Here is a 20,552-nt window from a genome sequence, read left to right as displayed (position 1 = left end):
GGGGCCCCTGCATGCATTTGTTCGTTGGCATGCATGGGTGACTTGTACATTTCACTGGTTGCATGGTGTGACTACATTGCGCCTACGAGGAGTTGTGCAATGTGGCCAGGGAGTGGAGTACAGGCACTCAGTAGGGCCATTTACGGTTGGTTCGCGATGCCGTAGTTCTCGCCATGGCGGAATGGTACTTTCCGCCATGCTTGATGGCGTTAAGTGAATGTCCGCTGGGGTCAGCATTCGCGTACCTTTGCGCCATGGCGGATATTGCGGTTTTGCAAGGCGTGCGTGCGCGTACTTGGTGCAGTTAGCGTTGGCGTTCACTACGGTGTCGCTAATGGCATCGTACTTTACGGTGACGGGTCATGATCGCAACGGGCGGTATTCGATCGCGGTATTACATTTCCGCCATCGTTTTTCGTATTCCGCCAGGGTCGTAATGAGGGCCATTGTCTTTTTCCCCTTAGGGGCCGGGGTTCGGAATGCCGGAGATATGGCGCCGACCCGAAGTGAAACGTGCAGTTCCAGTAAATGACAGGTAAGTTCTGGATGAGCGCTCGGGTAATGTCTTTGCATTCGCTCATTCAATGTCTTTGTCTTTTTTCCCCATAGGGGCCGAGGTCCGGAAAATGCCTGGAAGCGGCAAGACCCGAAATGAAATGGGAATGACCCAACAGGTAAGTCTTAGAAGGAAACTGAGCTTTTCCTATTCCCTTCCTTCTCTCACCTTGTTCTTGTCTTTTTCTCTCTAGGCTCTGGGAAGTGGCTGTGGATCCGGATGATCGCTGCTGAAGATGGTGGCGTCCAGGATAGGTGAGTGAAATGCAGCGCTGCAGCGATCGTAGCGAAATGCTTTTAAAATGATGTCTTCCTTTTCAGGATCGTCGGTGTGATGTCTCCGTGGTGCTGATTTAGCAGGTAAGGTCTTTTGTCTCCCTTTGCAGGTGACCCAGGCTACTGACAGGCGTGGCTGAGGTCCAGATGCAGGAGCTGACACGGTGAGCGTCCAGCTGCGAGGAGCAGAACAACGCGAAGCGTGAGTTGCTGATCGGGTGTGGTTTAAATAGGTTTGGAAGAAGTTCCAAGTGTGTATCCTTCCACCGATCAGGTATGTATCCTACCCCGACCACACCCGGGTGGAAAGTAGTCCCACAGGTAAAGTAGTTCCATTCAGGCCTCAAGAGGGCCTGGATGTGGCAGCATGGTCTGCATCAGGTAAGTGCACATTAAAACACTTGAACACATGTCTAGCTTTATGAGCCTGGCGCCTAAGACGCCAGGACAGAGGTCCAACATGAGCCTGGCACCTAAGGCGCCAGGACTGCGTCCAAAAGGCCCCAGCTTGGGCCCGCTGGCCGCCCCTGGGGGAAATGTGGCTTGCCTCTGGGGTTGCTGGGTCGGACCTGGCTCCTTGGAGGTAGGCATCATGACAATTTGTTTATGTATTGTATATAAACCATTTAACGTACTTGTATTGACAAATGTATTACTATGCTCAGCTTGATGATGTAATCAAGAGCCTATACACAGCTGTTAAGACGGATTCCTGAACTCTGTCCTGGTGGCGCAGAAGTTCAGAAGGCCAACCTAATTACTTGGAACAGGGTAACCTTTGGACGAGCCAGACCAATCAAGGTAGCGATCGCGGCGGTCAAGACTAGGTCTCAAGAGGGGTGAGGGTGACTGAAAGCCCGCAATGAGCACACAAAGCAAGAGCGCTTACAAACTACTCCAAACAGTTGTTATATCAAAAATATATGCACATTTATTTTAAGGCCTTTAAAATAATGACCGTAGCGAGAAAATCACAATATCACAATACTAAGCCAACACATACCATATCAACACAATATATATACAAATACGATAGTCTCAAGCATTAGAGGCACGAAATGTGTAGTCCACGTGCCAGGGAAGGAAAACAGGCAGTGCGATAATGCTTTAGGCTCAGTTCGCCTTCGGAGGCACCTAACTAGATGGAAGTCCGAGCCCTGCGAAGAGTGGAGCCTTGTGCTCAAAGTACCTGCCACGCCGGTGCCAACGGGCAAAAGGAGAAGCTCTTCGGAGGAAGTCAGGCAGTTCGGGTTAGTGCACAGCAGAAGGAGAACAGGTTCCGCGACTCAAGCGCAGCCTCCACAGCGGGCAGAAGCAGAGCGCGAGTACGGCAAAAAGGGTGCTGTTTTTACACAGCAGGGAAAAGCAATGGGATACTGCAGGAGGGCAACCAGATCCTAGCTATACTACTCACCGGTCCCCGAAGCAAGCAGACCCAGGCTTCTCCACGTTAGTTTCAGCAGCTGGCAGGTTCAGAAGAGCAGGGAACGCCTCGTAGTCGTGTAGAGCAAAAAGACGTCCCAATCGACGAAACCGGCACAGTTTTGTCACCACAGCAGGGCAACGGAGCGGCCGTGTGTAACCGAGCCAAATGTACACTCCTCCCTTCAGACTTGGGAACGCCAAGTGTACGAAGCGTGGGAGAGTGACAAGGACTCGAAATACAGCACAACCTGGCGGCGGTTACAGAGCAGGACTCCCTTGTAAGCTGGTCAGTCAACTGGATGGCCCAGAGACACTTCCGAAGGCTTACTTGGCAGGAGATGATGAAGTCGCTGGGGATAGCTGTTCCTGCTATTCCAAAGGTCGAAGCACCAGTACAGGCCTTCTGGTTCGATCAAAGAAGGAAAGGGGTTTCACAGGACGACAGCAGTGCAAAGGAGGATTCCTTCAGCGGGTCACCAGCGATTCCTCGGTCCAGCCTCGTGGTTGCAGGATACTTGGCTCCTGTATTCCTTCGTTCGTGAGAACTCAGGAGATCGACATGGTAGTGGTGTTTCCAGCCCCCTCTTATCCACGGTTCCCTTTGCGCCAAAACGGAGGGGAGCCAATGGGAGATCCGCTCATCAACACACACACCATTCGTGGACCAATCACGGACCACGGTGGTCCCAGGCATTCACACCACCCTAGACTCTCTGGCACCCAGGATGTGTATTGGGACCAGACATCCCAGCCCACACCCTGGAGGCACACAAACGACATGTAGAAGCCCGCGAAAGCATCCGTGTTTCGCGGGAAAGTACATGCCCAAATAAGGAAGGCCCCGGGTCAGCTTGACCTGGGGAAGGTGAAGGGAGCAAGACGGTCAGTGGACAAGACAAAGGAGCCTCGTGGTCTGGCCATTTTGGGAGCCAGGCCACCATTTTGTGTTCAGTGTGAAAAACGCGCTCAGAACGCCAAAAGGAGCTCAAAATACACAAATCGATCGCTGCCACCATTCCAGTCCCTGAATGACTTGCACTGATCAAAATACCATCCTAAAAGAGTATCTAGGGCCTGTAGAAGGCTAGAGACCCAATAGAGCTGTAACTTAGCTTACAGTGCCCTCTTGTGTCATGTTACACTAAAGCCGCAACATGATAAAAGAAACTACGGGAAACAGCGTTCCCCGGTACTGACTGTCTTAAGGGCATGTCAGTTTCCCCGTAAGAAAGGAGCGAAAGCCCAGAGGAGTGCGGCAGAAGGCTGCACTTCTCTGGCAAAGTCAAGAACAAGGTGAAAAACAACAGCAAAAAGTTTAGGGGTTGCCACATGGAAGGAAAATTACCTACAATTACGAAATCTTTCCTAACACTCGCCCCTCCCAGACTATGGACAGGGGGAACTAATCCACCCCTGGAAGAGTTTCTTGTTCAGGTCGGTTAAACATTCTGGACAACCCATCAGCATTGCTATGTTGGACACCTGGCCTATGCTCAATAGTGAAGTCGAAGCCTTGTAGACTTATGGACCACCTAAGCAACTTTGGATTCTCCCCCTTCATGTTCATTAGCCACTTTAACGGCTTATGGTCAGTTTGCACAGTGAAGTGGGTCCCATAGAGGTAGGGCCTCAGCTTCCTTAGGGCCCACACAACAGAGAAACATTCTTTCTCTACCGTGGACCATCTGAGCTCTCTGTCCTTAAGCTGGCGACTAATAAAACCGATAGGGTGTTCCTTACCCTTCTCATCTACTTGTGATAGTACAGCTCCTATCCCAGTGTCAGAGGCATCCGTCTGCACGATAAAAGGTCTTTGATAATCAGGGGCCCTAAGGACAGGGGCCTGGCACAAGGAGTCTTTTAAGCCATTGAAGGCCTTCTCACACTCGTCGGTCCAAGTTACCTTCTTGGGTTTCTTCGGAGTTGTGAGGGCAGTCAGAGGAGCAGCTATGGTGCCATAGTCTGCCACAAAATTGCGGTAATACCCCGTGAGTCCTAAGAAGGCTCTCACTTGGGTTTGCGTAGTGGGGGTAGGCCAGTCTTGTACTGCTTGTACTTTACTGGGTAGAGGCTGTATCCTCCCTCCACCTATTTCATGTCCAAGGTAAACCACTGAGCCTTGTCCAATCTGGCATTTACTAGCCTTTATGGTCAAGTGGGCTTTCTGAAGAGCCTGGAGCACAATCCCGAGGTGTTTCACATGGTCTTCCCAGGTGGCACTGAAAACTGCTATATCGTCCAGATATGCAAGACAGAATTCGTCCAACCCATTCAACACATGATTCACAAGCCTCTGGAAAGTGGCAGGTGCATTCTTCAACCCGAACGGCATTACCCGGAATTGGTAAAGGCCGTCTGGAGTAGAAAATGCTGTCTTCTCCCTGGCATGTTCTGCTAAAGCTATTTGCCAATAGCCAGCAGTGAGGTCAAACGTGCTGAGGTACTTGGAGGCACCCAAAGTATCCACCAGCTCATCTGTTCGAGGCAAGGGGTGTGCATCTGTCTTGGTGACAGCATTCAGAGCCCTGTAATCCACGCAGAACCTCAATTCAGAAGTGCCTGCCTTTGGAACCAACACCACAGGACTGGACCAAGGACTACTAGAGGGTTCAATCACCCCAAGGTCTAACATTTTGTTGACCTCGGTCTTAATATAAGACCGTACTTTATCTGACATCCTGTATCCCCTACTTTTGGTAGGTACACTGTCTCCTGTGTCAATGTTATGTTTGCACCAAGGTGTCAAACCAGGCGACTGTGAGAACAGGGGGGAAAACTGCCTAAGCAAACTTTTCACCTCAGCCTGCTGATCAGAAGTCAGGTGAGGGGCCACTCGGACACCCTCAATGGAGCTATCTGAAGGACCGCTTTGGAACAGGTCGGGGAGAGGTTCTGACTCCTCTTCCTCAACGTCTGAAACCAGTAGCAGTGCTGCGATTTCGACTCTTGGGATGAAAGCCTTCAGCCTATTCACATGGAACACTTTTGGAGCCTGTCCAGGCCTTCCAAGGTCCACTAAATAGTTAACCTCACCCAGGGGCTCCACCACTGTGTAAGGGCCTGACCATTTGTCCTGTAAAGCTCGAGGCCTTATGGGATTCATGATCAGGACTTGCTGACCAGGTGTAAAGTTGATGAGGGAAGCTTTCTGGTCGTACCAATGTTTCACCAGCGCTTGCCCTGCCTTCAATTTATCACTAGCCAAGCCCATCAGAAGTACCATCCGTTTTCTGAGCCCTAGCACATAATCAACTACATTGGTAGTAACAGGGGGAGTGGGCATCTCCCATCCCTCTTTGACGATGGCTAAGGGTCCCCGTACGGGATGACCGAACAGAAGTTCGAAGGGGCTGAAGCCAACACCCTCCTGTGGTACCTCTCGGTAGGCAAACAGTAAGCATGGTAAAAGAAGATCCCATTTTCTTCTCTGAGGCTCCTCCAGAGCCCCAATCATGCTCTTTAAAGTTCTGTTGAAACGTTCCACCAGACCATTGGTCTGGGGGTGGTATGCAGAAGAGAACTTGTAGGTGACCCCACATTCTTTCCACATAGCCTGCATATACTTCGACATAAAGTTGCTGCCACGATCTGACACAACTTCTTTAGGGAAGCCAACCCTAGTAAATATGCCGAGTAAAGCTTTTGCAACTGACTTGGCAGTTACAGTTTTCAATGGGATGGCCTCAGGATACCTGGTTGCATTGTCGACCAGCACCAGGATAAACCTATTGCCCGAGGATGTTTGCGGGTCAAGGGGACCAACGATGTCGATCCCTACCCTTTCAAATGGTACCCCCACAACTGGGAGCGGTACCAACGGAGCTTGGATTGTCGCGCCAACCTTACCAGACAACTGGCAGGAGGCACAACTCCTGCAGTGAATTTCTACTTGCACCCCCATCTTGGGCCAGTAGAAGTTCATGGATAACCTTTGCTTGGTCCTCTTCATACCAAGGTGACCAGCAAGGGGAACTTCATGCGCCAACTACAGGAGGAAGGGCCTAACAGCAAGGGGAACCACCAACCTCCTATGGTCTCCTTCTGTAGACTCTGTGGGCTCGGTATACAGGAGTCCACCTTCCCAATAAATCCTATGCGTCCCAGGAGGTTCACCCTCAAGCTGTGAGCAGGCCTGTCTCCTTAGGCCTTCCAGAGATGGGCACTCACGTTGGCCTTTACTGAATTCGTCCCTATCAGGACCTCCTTCAACTAACAAGTCTTTTAGTTCAGGATGATCGTTGGGGTCGAATACTTCAGGCATCGCCACCTCCTCGTCAGGCCCGGGCGATTGACCAACTTCCTCCACCGCAGTGGTAGGCGAGCTCGGGGGAATATTCTCTTTCCCTCGTCTTGACTTGTCGACTCCTTTCGCCTTGGGTTTCCCCTTCGGCTGGGGTGGCGTATTGGACTTGGCCAATGCTGCCCGTGCTTGAGACCGTGTGTAGGGTCTTTCGGCAGTGTCTCCTATGAGCCCTAAAGCTCTGAGATCATTACCTAACAAGACCTTTCCCGGGACGTTTCTCTGAATGCTCACTGGAATCCTGACTGCTGTACCATTTAAAGTAAGATTTACAGGTATTACTGGAAACATACGGAGGGGGCCGTCAGCCAACTTAGTGGGCATCAGAGTAGCTCTGGCAACTTCCTCTGAGTCTACCAAGGTAGAATCCACTACAGTGCGACTGCACCCACTATCCCTAAGAGCTGGAGTATCCACTCCATTGATCAGCACACTGTCTTTAAAGTAGTGCTTGGTATTATCCGGAATCCTAGCATAAGCCTCTGCGACTTTAGGCTCCCAGGAACCCAGGGACACTAAAACTACCTCAGCCTCTATTCCGCTGGGAAATGAGTCTGAGGAGAAGGATGCTCCTGTAATCTCTTCTTCCTCGTAGGAGGAGAAGGCCAGATTAGCGGAGTGGACCCCCAAAGGTCTAACCTTACAACAGGGATCCCCCTTCACGTGGTCAGTTGCTCCACAAGAAAAACAAGCCCCAGTGGGTCTGTTTACGTAGGGAGGCTTATTGTAACCAGAGTTCAGTTTCGGAGGCTGACCTCCACTACCCTGTGAGTTCTCTTGTGTCTTACCCTTGTTTTTCTTTTTGTGGCCCTTATGGGAAGAAGATTTAGCAGATTCCCCACCCTCCATATCTTTGGCTTTTTTTCCCTTCCGCCTGCTTACAAGGATGAGTTTTGTCCTTATGGGACACTCGATGTGACACCCATAAGTCTGCTGCAATGGCCAGCTTCTTAGGATCTATCTCCTTCGAATCGGCCAAATGCTGCTTAAGCTCCGGGGAAGAAGAAGCAAAAATGTGTTCCAGCATGACAAGATTTATCATGCCTTCGAAGGTAGAAACCTTATAACCTTCGACCCAGCCAGTTAAGTTTTTCAAGGATTCAGCGACATAAGATACCCAAGTACCACCTTCCTTTTTCTTATACTCTCGAAAACGCTTTAAATATTGGGCCGGAGTCTTCCCAAACTTTAAAATGAGAGTTTGCTTTAACATTGCGAAATCAGCCCGCTCAGCTTTCGACATTTCCATAATGGCACTACAGCCAGAATGGGGCAGTCTACTGAGCAACCACGCAATCTTATCAGCATTGTCAACTTCTTGAACCTCGCATGCATACTCAAACGCATTCAGCCAGTCCATAATGTCATTCCTTTCTTCATACACACTGAGCAGATCTTTCGGAAACCGTGGATGAGAGAAAGCCCCAGACCCATGTCCAGGACCCTTGGACCCATTTGCAACCTGAAGCTTGGCCAGTTCCAACTGGTGATCCCTGTCTTTCTGTTTTTCTGCCTGTTCGATTTTTAGTTTGGCTATGCTGAATTCAAGCTCCTGCTGCCTAAACCGCAGCTCTTGCTTCTTGAATTCAAGCATAGCCTCCCCATCAGCACTGGCAGAGGAAACATTAGACATCTCGTCCTCCCTGTCCTCGTGGTCGCGATGGATCAGTGCGGCGGCAGAACCGTCGGTTCTACCAGTGAGAGCAGCCCCACCACCTTCCGCACTGTCCTCAGAAGTTATAGCGTCAAGCTGCGCTTCTTGCCACGCCACGATTCTTTGGATCATTTCCAATTAAGTGCCTTGAGAGGAAACACCTCTCTCCGCACACATCTTCTTCAATGTTTCTGATTTGGAAGCATTTAAAGTTAACAAGGTATTTGTTTCCATACTGTTTGATAGGACTATGGCCTTTTTAAAGTTATACTACAACAATTCACTACGTGTACTGTTTGGAATAACCTGAAATGCCTTAGTTCGAGCGCAACACTGGATACCTTCAGTCGTATCCCACCACTGTACACCAATTTGTTAAGACGGATTTCTGAACTCTGTCCTGGTGGCGCAGAAGTTCAGAAGGCCAACCTAATTACTTGGAACAGGGTAACCTCTGGACGAGCCAGACCAATCAAGGTAGCGATCGCGGCGGTCAAGACTAGGTCTCAAGAGGGGTGAGGGTGACTGAAAGCCCGCAATGAGCACACAAAGCAAGAGCGCTTACAAACTACTCCAAACAGTTGTTATATCAAAAATATATACACATTTATTTTAAGGCCTTAAAATAATGACCGTAGCGAGAAAATCACAATATCACAATACTAAGCCAACACATACCATATCAACACAATATATATACAAATACGATAGTCTCAAGCATTAGAGGCACGAAATGTGTAGTCCACCTGCCAGGGAAGGAAAACAGGCAGTGCGATAATGCTTTAGGCTCAGTTCGCCTTCAGAGGCACCTAACTAGATGGAAGTCCGAGCCCTGCGAAGAGTGGAGCCTTGTGCTCAAAGTACCTGCCACGCCGGTGCCAACGGGCAAAAGGAGAAGCTCTTCAGAGGAAGTCAGGCAGTTCGGGTTAGTGCACAGCAGAAGGAGAACAGGTTCCGCGACTCAAGCGCAGCCTCCACAGCGGGCAGAAGCAGAGCGCGAGTACGGCAAAAAGGGTGCTGTTTTTACACAGCAGGGAAAAGCAATGGGATACTGCAGGAGGGCGACCAGATCCTAGCTATACTACTCACCGGTCCCCGAAGCAAGCAGACCCAGGCTTCTCCACGTTAGTTTCAGCAGCTGGCAGGTTCAGAAGAGCAGGGAACGCCTCGTAGTCGTGTAGAGCAAAAAGACGTCCCAATCGACGAAACCGGCACAGTTTTGTCACCACAGCAGGGCAACGGAGCGGCCGTGTGTATCCGAGCCAAATGTACACTCCTCCCTTCAGACTTGGGAACGCCAAGTGTACGAAGCGTGGGAGAGTGACAAGGACTCGAAATACAGCACAACCTGGCGGCGGTTACAGAGCAGGACTCCCTTGTAAGCTGGTCAGTCAACTGGATGGCCCAGAGACACTTCCGAAGGCTTACTTGGCAGGAGATGATGAAGTCGCCGGGGATAGCTGTTCCTGCTATTCCAAAGGTCGAAGCACCAGTACAGGCCTTCTGGTTCGATCAAAGGAGGAAAGGGGTTTCACAGGACGACAGCAGTGCAAAGGAGGATTCCTTCAGCGGGTCACCAGCGATTCCTCGGTCCAGCCTCGTGGTTGCAGGATACTTGGCTCCTGTATTCCTTCGTTCGTGAGAACTCAGGAGATCGACATGGTAGTGGTGTTTCCAGCCCCCTCTTATCCACGGTTCCCTTTGCGCCAAAACGGAGGGGAGCCAATGGGAGATCCGCTCATCAACACACACACCATTCGTGGACCAATCACGGACCACGGTGGTCCCAGGCATTCACACCACCCTAGACTCTCTGGCACCCAGGATGTGTATTGGGACCAGACATCCCAGCCCACACCCTGGAGGCACACAAACGACATGTAGAAGCCAGCGAAAGCATCCGTGTTTCGCTGGAAAGTACATGCCCAAATAAGGAAGGCCCCGGGTCAGCTTGACCTGGGGAAGGTGAAGGGAGCAAGACGGTCAGTGGACAAGACAAAGGAGCCTCGTGGTCTGGCCATTTTGGGAGCCAGGCCACCATTTTGGGTTCAGTGTGAAAAACGCGCTCAGAACACCAAAAGGAGCTCAAAATACACAAATCGATCGCTGCCACCATTCCAGTCCCTGAATGACTTTCACCGATCAAAATACCATCCTAAAAGAGTATCTAGGGCCTGTAGAAGGCTAGAGACCCAATAGAGCTGTAACTTAGCTTACAGTGCCCTCTTGTGTCATGTTACACTAAAGCCGCAACATGATAAAAGAAACTACGGGAAACAGCGTTCCCCGGTACTGACTGTCTTAAGGGCATGTCAGTTTCCCCGTAAGAAAGGAGCGAAAGCCCAGAGGAGTGCGGCAGAAGGCTGCACTTCTCTGGCAAAGTCAAGAACAAGGTGAAAAACAACAGCAAAAAGTTTAGGGGTTGCCACATGGAAGGAAAATTACCTACAATTACGAAATCTTTCCTAACACTCGCCCCTCCCAGACTATAGACAGGGGGAACTAATCCACCCCTGGATAAGTTTCTTGTTCAGGTCGGTTAAACATTCTGGACAACCCATCAGCATTGCTATGTTGGACACCTGGCCTATGCTCAATAGTGAAATCGAAGCCTTGTAGACTTATGGACCACCTAAGCAACTTTGGATTCTCCCCCTTCATGTTCATTAGCCACTTTAACGGCTTATGGTCAGTTTGCACAGTGAAGTAGGTCCCATAGAGGTAGGGCCTCAGCTTCCTTAGGGCCCACACAACAGAGAAACATTCTTTCTCTACCGTGGACCATCTGAGCTCTCTGTCCTTAAGCTGGCGACTAATAAAACCGATAGGGTGTTCCTTACCCTTCTCATCTACTTGTGATAGTACAGCTCCTATCCCAGTGTCAGAGGCATCCGTCTGCACGATAAAAGGTCTTTGATAATCAGGGGCCCTAAGGACAGGGGCCTGGCACAAGGAGTCTTTTAAGCCATTGAAGGCCTTCTCACACTCGTCGGTCCAAGTTACCTTCTTGGGTTTCTTCGGAGTTGTGAGGGCAGTCAGAGGAGCAGCTATGGTGCCATAGTCTGCCACAAAATTGCGGTAATACCCTGTGAGTCCTAAGAAGGCTCTCACTTGGGTTTGCGTAGTGGGGGTAGGCCAGTCTTGTACTGCTTGTACTTTACTGGGTAGAGGCTGTATCCTCCCTCCACCTACTTCATGTCCAAGGTAAACCACTGAGCCTTGTCCAATCTGGCATTTACTAGCCTTTATGGTCAAGTGGGCTTTCTGAAGAGCCTGGAGCACAATCCCGAGGTGTTTCACATGGTCTTCCCAGGTGGCACTGAAAACTGCTATATCGTCCAGATATGCAAGACAGAATTCGTCCAACCCATTCAACACATGATTCACAAGCCTCTGGAAAGTGGCAGGTGCATTCTTCAACCCGAACGGCATTACCCGGAATTGGTAAAGGCCGTCTGGAGTAGAAAATGCTGTCTTCTCCCTGGCATGTTCTGCTAAAGCTATTTGCCAATAGCCAGCAGTGAGGTCAAACGTGCTGAGGTACTTGGAGGCACCCAAAGTATCCACCAGCTCATCTGTTCGAGGCAAGGGGTGTGCATCTGTCTTGGTGACAGCATTCAGAGCCCTGTAATCCACACAGAACCTCAATTCAGAAGTGCCTGCCTTTGGAACCAACACCACAGGACTGGACCAAGGACTACTAGAGGGTTCAATCACCCCAAGGTCTAACATTTTGTTGACCTCGGTCTTAATATAAGACCGTACTTTATCTGACATCCTGTATCCCCTACTTTTGGTAGGTACACTGTCTCCTGTGTCAATGTTATGTTTGCACCAAGGTGTCAAACCAGGCGACTGTGAGAACAGGGGGGAAAACTGCCTAAGCAAACTTTTCACTTCAGCCTGCTGATCAGAAGTCAGGTGAGGGGCCACTCGGACACCCTCAATGGAGCTATCTGAAGGACCGCTTTGGAACAGGTCGGGGAGAGGTTCTGACTCCTCTTCCTCAACGTCTAAAGCCAGTAGCAGTGCTGCGATTTCAACTCTTGGGACGAAAGCCTTCAGCCTATTCACATGGAACACTTTTGGAGCCTGTCCAGGCCTTCCAAGGTCCACTAAATAGTTAACCTCACCCAGGGGCTCCACCACTGTGTAAGGGCCTGACCATTTGTCCTGTAAAGCTTGAGGCCTTATGGGATTCATGATCAGGACTTGCTGACCAGGTGTAAAGTTGATGAGGGAAGCTTTCTGGTCGTACCAATGTTTCACCAGCGCTTGCCCTGCCTTCAATTTATCACTAGCCAAGCCCATCAGAAGTACAAGTACCATCCGTTTTCTGAGCCCTAGCACATAATCAACTACATTGGTAGTAACAGGGGGAGTGGGCATCTCCCATCCCTCTTTGACGATGGCTAAGGGTCCCCGTACGGGATGACCGAACAGAAGTTCGAAGGGGCTGAAGCCAACACCCTCCTGTGGTACCTCTCGGTAGGCAAACAGTAAGCATGGTAAAAGAAGATCCCATTTTCTTCTCTGAGGCTCCTCCAGAGCCCCAATCATGCTCTTTAACGTTCTGTTGAAACGTTCCACCAGACCATTGGTCTGGGGGTGGTATGCAGAAGAGAACTTGTAGGTGACCCCACATTCTTTCCACATAGCCTGCATATACTTCGACATAAAGTTGCTGCCACGATCTGACACAACTTCTTTAGGGAAGCCAACCCTAGTAAATATGCCGAGTAAAGCTTTTGCAACTGACTTGGCAGTTACAGTTTTCAATGGGATGGCCTCAGGATACCTGGTTGCATGGTCGACCAGCACCAGGGTAAACCTATTGCCCGAGGATGTTTGCGGGTCAAGGGGACCAACGATGTCGATCCCTACCCTTTCAAATGGTACCCCCACAACTGGGAGCGGTACCAACGGAGCTTGGATTGTCGCGCCAACCTTACCAGACAACTGGCAGGAGGCACAACTCCTGCAGTGAATTTCTACTTGCACCCCCATCTTGGGCCAGTAGAAGTGCATGGATAACCTTTGCTTGGTCCTCTTCATACCAAGGTGACCAGCAAGGGGAACTTCATGCGCCAACTGCAGGAGGAAGGGCCTAACAGCAAGGGGAACCACCAACCTCCTATGGTCTCCTTCTGTAGACTCTGTGGGCTCGCTATACAGGAGTCCACCTTCCCAATAAATCCTATGCGTCCCAGGAGGTTCACCCTCAAGCTGGGAGCAGGCCTGTCTCCTTAGGCCTTCCAGAGATGGGCACTCACGTTGGCCTTTACTGAATTCGTCCCTATCAGGACCTCCTTCAACTAACAAGTCTTTTAGTTCAGGATGATCGTTGGGGTCGAATACTTCAGGCATCGCCACCTCCTCGTCAGGCCCGGGCGATTGACCAACTTCCTCCACCGCAGTGGTAGGCGAGCTCGGGGGAATATTCTCTTTCCCTCGTCTTGACTTGTCGACTCCTTTCGCCTTGGGTTTCCCCTTCGGCTGGGGTGGCGTATTGGACTTGGCCAATGCTGCCCGTGCTTGAGACCGTGTGTAGGGTCTTTCGGCAGTGTCTCCTACGAGCCCTAAAGCTCTGAGATCATTACCTAACAAGACCTTTCCCGGGACGTTTCTCTGAATGCTCACTGGAATCCTGACTGCTGTACCATTTAAGGTAAGATTTACAGGTATTACTGGAAACATATGGAGGGGGCCGTCAGCCAACTTAGTGGGCATCAGAGTAGCTCTGGCAACTTCCTCTGAGTCTACCAAGGTAGAATCCACTACAGTGCGACTGCACCCACTATCCCTAAGAGCTGGAGTATCCACTCCATTGATCAGCACACTGTCTTTAAAGTAGTGCTTGGTATTATCCGGAATCCTAGCATAAGCCTCTGCGACTTTAGGCTCCCAGGAACCCAGGGACACTAAAACTACCTCAGCCTCTATTCCGCTGGGAAATGAGTCTGAGGAGAAGGATGCTCCTGTAATCTCTTCTTCCTCGTAGGAGGAGAAGGCCAGATTAGCGGAGTGGACCCCCAAAGGTCTAACCTTACAACAGGGATCCCCCTTCACGTGGTCAGTTGCTCCACAAGAAAAACAAGCCCCAATGGGTCTGTTTACGTAGGGAGGCTTATTGTAACCAGAGTTCAGTTTCGGAGGCTGACCTCCACTACCCTGTGAGTTCTCTTGTGTCTTACCCTTGTTTTTCTTTTTGTGGCCCTTATGGGAAGAAGATTTAGCAGTTTCCCCACCCTCCATATCTTTGGACTTTTTCCCTTCCTCCTGCTTACCAGAATGAGTTTTGTCCTTATGGGACACTCGATGTGACACCCATAAGTCTGCTGCAATGGCCAGCTTCTTAGGATCTATCTCCTTCGAATCGGCCAAATGCTGCTTAAGCTCCGGGGAAGAAGAAGCAAAAATGTGTTCCAGCATGACAAGATTTATCATGCCTTCGAAGGTAGAAACCTTATAACCTTCGACCCAGCCAGTTAAGTTTTTCAAGGATTCAGCGACATAAGATACCCAAGTACCACCTTCCTTTTTCTTATACTCTCGAAAACGCTTTAAATATTGGGCCGGAGTCTTCCCAAACTTTAAAATGAGAGTTTGCTTTAACATTGCGAAATCAGCCCGCTCAGCTTTCGACATTTCCATAATGGCACTACAGCCAGAATGGGGCAGTCTACTGAGCAACCACGCAATCTTATCAGCATTGTCAACTTCTTGAACCTCGCATGCATACTCAAACGCATTCAGCCAGTCCATAATGTCATTCCTTTCTTCATACACACTGAGCAGATCTTTCGGAAACCGTGGATGAGAGGAAGCCCCAGACCCATGTCCAGGACCCTTGGACCCATTTGCAACCTGAAGCTTGGCCAGTTCCAACTGGTGATCCCTGTCTTTCTGTTTTTCTGCCTGTTCGATTTTTAGTTTGGCTATGCTGAATTCAAGCTCCTGCTGCCTAAACCGCAGCTCTTGCTTCTTGAATTCAAGCATAGCCTCCCCATCAGCACTGGCAGAGGAAACATTAGACATCTCGTCCTCCCTGTCCTCGTGGTCGCGATGGATCAGTGCGGCGGCAGAACCGTCGGTTCTACCAGTGAGAGCAGCCCCACCACCTTCCGCACTGTCCTCAGAAGTTATAGCGTCAAGCTGCGCTTCTTGCCACGCCACGATTCTTTGGATCATTTCCAATTTAGTGCCTTGAGAGGAAACACCTCTCTCCGCACACATCTTCTTCAATGTTTCTGATTTGGAAGCATTTAAAGTTAACAAGGTATTTGTTTCCATACTGTTTGATAGGACTATGGCCTTTTTAAAGTTATACTACAACAATTCACTACGTGTACTGGTTGGAATAACCTGAAATGCCTTAGTTCGAGCGCAACACTGGATACCTTCAGTCGTATCCCACCACTGTACACCAATTTGTTAAGACGGATTTCTGAACTCTGTCCTGGTGGCGCAGAAGTTCAGAAGGCCAACCTAATTACTTGGAACAGGGTAACCTCTGGACGAGCCAGACCAATCAAGGTAGCGATCGCGGCGGTCAAGACTAGGTCTCAAGAGGGGTGAGGGTGACTGAAAGCCCGCAATGAGCACACAAAGCAAGAGCGCTTACAAACTATTCCAAACAGTTGTTATATCAAAAATATATACACATTTATTTTAAGGCCTTTAAAATAATGACCGTAGACTTTATTTGGGGCGGCCACCAGGGGGCGCACGGATGGAGACGTTCTCCGTGTGAGCTCCGCGCAAGGGTCCCAAAAAGTGGGTTGAGCCCCCACCACGAGACCCCCGCTGGCTAAAAGAACGTCGGAACCTGGTGTCGGAACCTCCCGGGCACCGTCTGGTTCCAACTCCGATCGAAATCGGATCTTGCATTCCGGAGAAACACTCTCCTGCGCCATACGGAAGGAGGACGCGCGAGGCCTGGAAGCTTCCAGCACACGCTGCGCTGACACGGCCCCAGGAAACTGGCGACTTCGTGGACCCTCGACTCGGCTGAATCCTGCGAGAAGGTGCGTGCAACTTGAAAGACGCACAGGCCTCACCTGATCGGCGTAAGACACGATCCCAGACTTTAAGCCGCGCCCGGTGCGCGGGTCCCTGCCAGGGCGACAACGGAGGAAGGCCTTCTCTACGGGGATATACCGAACCCTCCCCCGAGCTCATAGTACTACGCGCTTCCCTCTCCTCCGGCGTGCAGTGGGCTGAGGGTTGGGCCCCTGGACTCCAGGGCGTGTGCCCTCCTCGGCCCCCGTTCCCGGCCACTGCTCCTGCTGGTCCCATCGAACTGTCACTTCGCCTGGACGGGGACCTCCGGACACGGCCACAGGCCTCGACGACACGGAACCTATCCGGCCCGCAAGACACACCACCACATGCAGACGCTGTCCTGAGAGCACCCCATTGTGTGATTGTGACCCCACTGCCCAAGGACCCTATGGACAAATTGGCAAAATACAAGTTCACCCCATCGCAAGACGACCCCCGAGGCCCGGACGAGCAAATGATGGCCTCCCAAGGATCTGAGGCCGCGGCAACTAAAGGGGACGTTGCTGACCTACTCAAAGAAATGAGAAGCATGAGAGCAGACATAGGGGGTCGGATTGACAAGATTACGCAAAGGATGGATAAAATGGATGATAGAGTGGAACAGCTCGAACACAATCAAACCTCCTTAAATACACTGGAAACGCAGATGGACCTTCGTATTGCGGAGTTAGAACATAGGGAAGAGGAAATAAAGCTGAAGGTGGACGACCTTGAAAATAGAGAACGTCGTAACAACATACGTGTGCATGGCATTCCCGAAAAGGAAGGGGAGACTGATCTTGATTTGAGGCAATCCATCCACAACATCCTGAAACTCCTCTTTAAGGACGATCTGGTAGACGAACCCAAAATCGACCGCGTCCACAGGGCAGGAGGCAGGGCAGGAGGCCCGCGTTCGGTCCTAGTCAGATTTCACAACTACGCTGACAGGGCCCGCATCTTGGAAAAAGCTAGAAATGCCCCACCACTCACCATGGGTGACGCGACTGTCTCTCTTTACCAGGATTTGTCATCCCTCACGCTTGCTCTGAGAAGAAAATGTATCCCAATTACAAGGATGCTGAAAGACAAGGGAAGCAGATATCGATGGGGGTACCCGTTCTCTCTCACCTTCGAGTGGCAAGGCTCGACAATAAAGCTCGCAACGGAGAAGGAAATTGCAGACTGCACAGCTGATCTCTTGGGCGATCACGCAGGGGAGCCCTCCCAGGGGGATCCAAATATAAAGGAAGCTGAATGGCGCATCAAGGGCCCCCGCCGGAGGCGTATCCAGGGCTCCAGGAAATTTCGGAGGATGGATGACTCGCGTGACATGGAACACTAGCTTGGACAGGGGTCGTGTGTGCTCAATTACTGGGGGAAAAATGCCTTCCTCAGAAGGGTGCCTTGCCCCGATCGCTTCATTTGAAGCCCCGCCTAATGGGTCGAGGGGTCGACTGAGGTGTTATTTGCTCATTGAGGATCATGGATCCACACGCCTTCCTCGAGGCGCTCCTTGACTGCGATATATCAACCTACGTCGGGAGCATTCGATTCTGTTTGCACGGTGGACATGGTGATGGATATGAGGTAATATCCATGCAGCATAGACATTCTGGGGGGAGCCGATAGTACTGTTTCGAAGCTGCGGTTTACTCAGGTTTTTGTGTGATTTGTTTGTTGGGGGCTCACTGCTATGTTTGCTTGTAATGGGAAGGGACTGCTTGTTCTTGCGGTCCCCGCTGATGGTCCGAATTCGACTGGGTGAGGTCAACCCAGCCGGGTCGGGCGCCGATCATAAAGGGGATGGGGGAGGGTGGGGAGGGTGGGGAGGGTGGGGTAGAAGGGCAACATTTAATCGACCACAACTTAGATTTGAAGGGAGAAATAGCACAATACCCATGTACGCGAGGGCTTTACACACGGAATTGGCGCTGTCGCAGGCACACTCGAGGTGCATACACACGTATATGACCTAAAATGACACACACACTTTCCACAGATACCATACGTATCTGCACGCTTAATGTTAAGGGGCTGAACTCCCCCACCAAGAGATCTATGGTGGCCAGGGAATTTAAGAGATCGAAGATCGACATTCTCTTTCTTCAGGAAACGAGATACCGGAAGGGTGAGGAGAGAATGATTCCATCACGGGAGGTTGGGCCCACCTTTTGGAGCTCGGGCGCTCTGAAGAAAGCGGGGGTGGGAATCATAATCCGCAAGAGCCTGCGGAGCACTATTATGGAGACATGGACAGATCAGGAGGGGAGGGCCCTCATAGTCATTGCTAACATAAGGGGCACGATAGTCACCCTCGCCACACTCTATGCACCTAACCAGGGGCAAAACAGATTTCTGCATAAAATCAGTGAAAAGGTCTTTGGAATGGCCAAAGGACACACGGTCCTCGGCGGAGACTTTAACACGTGGATGAACAGCTCCTTAGATAGACAATCCAAAGCAGACGCAGCAGACCCACCCGGTATATCAAACGAGGCGAACATCAAGCTGACCCTTGACCTCTTTGGCCTCACTGACTCCTGGCGTCACTTACACCCGTTGGAGAGGGGCTTCACCTTCCATTCCCTCCCCCATGACACGCTTACACGCATTGATTACATTTTTCTCTCAGAACATCTCACGCGTATAATGCAGGCAGCTAGTATACATACCTCCGCCTGGACGGATCATGATATGGTGGCGGTGGACATACCCTGGCATGACCTAGCCCCGCGAAACTCCAAATGGAGATGCAACGACTCTCTATGGGCCGATTTGGCCTTCAGAGAAAACCTGGAAAATGAAATAAAACAGTTTTTCCTTATAAATGATACGGGGGAGGTGGGGAAGCTACATGTCTGGGAGGCCAGCAAAGCGACGCTGAGGGGAATATTAATAAAAGAGGGAGCCGATAAAAAACGTGAACGTGCTCTGGTGGAGACGGATATAAGGGAAAGGCTTGGGAGGGCGCAGGCCATGGCACAGTCATCCCCATCAGAGAGGGCTGCACATATTGCCGAAGTCCGCCGTCTCAGGGAGGAGTTGAGGATACTCATTGCCGGTAAGACGGCACAGACCCTACAGTATCTCAAGCAGAAGTTTTATGAGAAGGGTGACAGGGCCGACGCTCTCTTGGCGGCTCGCCTTCGCGCGCAAAAAGCGGAGAGATGGGTTGAAACGATCGAGAGACTTGATGGCACTCTCACAGACACGGTAGTCACCACCCCTGAGGACATACAGGAAGCATTTGCTTACTTTTACGAAGACCTATATACATGTGACCCGTCCCCCCCCCGTAGGGAGTATAGATGCATATCTGAAGGAATTGCAGATCCCCACACTTTCACCCACTGATGCGGATTCCTTAGACACGCCTGTTCTTGAAGAGGAAGTCATAGAGGCCATCAAGAGGTTGAAAACAGGCAAAGCCCCAGGGGACGATGGATTCACGCCTGGGTTCTATAAAACGTTCTCCCCCTTCATTGCTCCCTTTCTTACATCACTATTTAACCACATCTTTATCACAGGCCAGGCACCTCCATCTTTTTCGCAAGCCCTCCTCGCGGTCATCCCAAAAGAGGGCCGTGACCCCAGACACTGTGGCTCTTATCGCCCCATCTCCTTGCTTAATATCGATGCGAAGATTTACGCCAGAGTGATCGCAGCCCGGTTAGAGACTTTCCTCCCTAGGCTGATAAATTCCGACCAAGTTGGCTTTGTCCTTGGCAGACAGGGCGCGGATACAATGAGAAAAACGCTGCACCTAATCCACGAAGCAAAGGAGATGGGGGGAGACCCGTCTCTCCTGTCTTTGGATGCCGAGAAGGCCTTTGACCGGGTCTCCTGGGAATTCCTAGAGAGGGTATTGAGTTCATACGGGCTGGGACCACAGCTCTCCCGTGCCATTAAAGCACTTTATAGCTCCCCTGTGACGTCCGTGGCGGTGAACGGGGGATACTCTCGTTGGTTTCCCCTTGAGAGAGGCACAAGGCAAGGCTGTCCACTGTCGGCGATCCTATTTGTGTTGTCTCTAGAACCGTTGGCACAAAAACTGAGAAATGACGCCAGAGTTAAGGGTATCACGGTGGGCGACCGGGAATATAAATTGGGACTATACGCAGATGACATTTTGCTACATGTGACCGACCCTTTGAACTCGATCCCGGCAGCATTTAGTATTATTGAGGAGTATGGAGCGTTGGCAGGACTGAAAATTAACACGGGCAAGTCTGTCGTCCTTCCAATAGACACCCGCAGAGACGCGGACGTCGAGCGCTTCGCCCCCTTGGGCGTTAA

This window comes from Ambystoma mexicanum, chromosome 2p, assembly GCF_040938575.1.
Source record: "Ambystoma mexicanum isolate Mex_15411 chromosome 2p, UKY_AmexF1_1, whole genome shotgun sequence".
NCBI lineage: Eukaryota > Metazoa > Chordata > Amphibia > Caudata > Ambystomatidae > Ambystoma > Ambystoma mexicanum.
The sequence above is the reverse complement of the archived record's forward strand: the minus strand, read 5'-3'. Positions refer to the sequence as shown.